Below are 2,233 nucleotides of genomic sequence, written 5' to 3' on the forward strand. Positions count from 1 at the left end.
CAAAAATGCTACTAAAAATAGTATTCTGTGAAGTGCTGTTAGTAGCTGATGTGGGGGATCTCAGAGACATGTGGTTTTCGGTCGCAGGAGGTGATATAACAACAAACGTTAGAAAAACCTTGAAAATTTTCAATATGCCTTGATTTAGGAGGTGTTTCATGATAGCCTCAGCTAAACCTCACAATATTGTAGCCTGTGTAATTTTGTTGAGGTTGCATGTAATATTGCTGGCAATGTGTAGACAAAATCTTGTATTTTTTTATTATGCCAATTATTTCAGATTTGGCATCGAATTGGTATTCATCTGAAATTTTCTTGAAATCACCATTCAGTGACATAAGAAATAATTTATCAACATTCTGCTTGGTGTTATCTTTCACAATTTGTGAGTAGGTTAAGTTTTTATTCACATGTTTCAATAATTTTTCTATTAGAGCATCCTCTGCTGATATAGTTAACTTGCATTTATGCTTTGCATGCTCTTCATTCATTGATGATGCCTCCTGACTTTCCTCGAAAACTTCAAGCAATTCTTTATCCAAACTCCTAACAGTATCAGCCTTTTCTTTAGCTGAAGGTGTTAAAAATGAAACCTGATGAAAACAGATGTACTGCCTGATGTGAGATGCTGTCGATTTGCTTTTCTGTTTTTTATTTTATTTAAATATCTGTTGAAACCATCTCGCAAGGATTTCCGCCTCTTCTGGAACGTTACTGCTGTAACAGAAAGCATAAGAATAAAGTATTGATGTTTAACACGTTTCACATGTTTGACATAATAATATCAAAATTCCACATTTGTTTCAGGTATTTTGCTACCAGATGTTAATTTGTGGAGCTTCAGTATTGCTAGAGAATTGGAGCTTCTACAATAAGACTAACTGTAAAGGATGTTTGCATGCAAATTTGAATTAATCTAAAAGATATATGTATGGCAGAGTTGACGGAAGAGAACTGGGCGAATATTGCAAATGGGTTTCAGAAGCATGCTAATTTCCCTACCTGCACTGGCGCTATCGACAGTAAACACATCAGAATTATTAAACTGAGACACAGTGGTTCACTTTTGTAAGAGTTATTTTTCAGTAGTGCTATTAGCCATGCGACACAAATTATAAATTTACATTTGTGGACACAGGTTCATATGGAAGGAATTCTGACTCAACAATTTTTGAAGACAGTACTTTATATGAAAGATTTCTGTGAGAGACACTGCATATTCCACCACCTGCACAAACTGCAAACAATGGAAACTTTTTACCACATGAAGCTTTCAGTCTCTCTGTAAATGTGATGCATCCTTATGGAGGAAAAAAATCTTATAGTAAAAAAGACATTTTTAACTATCAGCTGTCACAAACTAGGAGATATATCGAATGTTCTTTTGGTATACTGGCAAATAAATGGCATATCTTTCATAGACCGCTTAATATTTCAGCTGATTTTGTCATAGACATTGTGAAAGCAAGCTTCATTCTATACACTTTTGTGCAAGAAAGAGATGGCTCTAAGTTTGAAAACACTCTGTCCATGGGAGGGTTCCAAGATGAATATTGCCACTGAAATATGAGTAACCAGGCAGGATGATTATTAAATTCTATTCCGAGATACATTTTCTGACTACTCTGTGAGTGATGAAGGAAAACTGGAGTGGCAATGTGATTACATCGAAAGAAATGAGAGATAGAACTGTAATACATACCAATGTTATATAGTACACAAAATCAAATACAAACTATGAAAATGCTTACCTTTTCATTTTTCTCCTTGTTGCTCTTTACAGTGAAATTCACTCAAAACTTTTAACAAACTGCTGCCCATGCACTGTTCCATTCAATTCGATTACTGTATGGCTCACTCTTGTAGTTCCAGATGCATGGGCACTTCTTTAGTTCACTAATAAATGCATCTGTATCAACAAAACTGCATTCAACATCCATCTTGTAGCTCCTACAGCTGATTAATTAGGATGAAGACATCAGACACAGTGAAGTCAAGGTCATGCAGTCCATGTAGCAGGAACAACCGCACCTGAGCAGTCTGCGTCTCAGTGAGGATCAACTGAAAATGAACTGCAGCCATCAATCAGGAAAAATATGATCATGCGAGGTGTTTACTAAACTTTCCATGGTGTCGGCCGAACCACTGAGACACGAGTGCAAGTCGACTGCGTATGCAGTCCATTTCAACTGCAAAATGCCATCCATGTATTAAGGCCCTTAGCTGTGTGCTA

At 36.4% G+C, this 2,233-nt stretch overlaps 1 long non-coding RNA gene across 2 annotated transcripts in view; it reads right to left on the reverse strand.

The window, feature by feature from the left end:
* Positions 1-6: 6 nt before the first annotated feature.
* Positions 7-2,233, reverse strand: part of LOC117282714 — a 4,599-nt gene continuing 2,372 nt past the window's right edge. The window contains exons 2-3 of one of the 2 annotated variants that reach the window (XR_004513559.1): positions 1,752-2,061; positions 7-717 (exon numbers count right to left, since the gene is read on the reverse strand). This is a non-coding gene — a long non-coding RNA (uncharacterized LOC117282714). Of the gene's footprint in view, positions 718-1,751; positions 2,073-2,233 lie in introns of both variants that reach the window. The other variant, XR_004513558.1, reaches the window with a different exon arrangement.

The sequence above is a fragment of the Cryptotermes secundus genome, unplaced genomic scaffold (genome assembly GCF_002891405.2).
Source record: "Cryptotermes secundus unplaced genomic scaffold, Csec_1.0 scaffold2244, whole genome shotgun sequence".
In the NCBI taxonomy this organism is placed as follows: Eukaryota; Metazoa; Arthropoda; class Insecta; order Blattodea; family Kalotermitidae; genus Cryptotermes; species Cryptotermes secundus.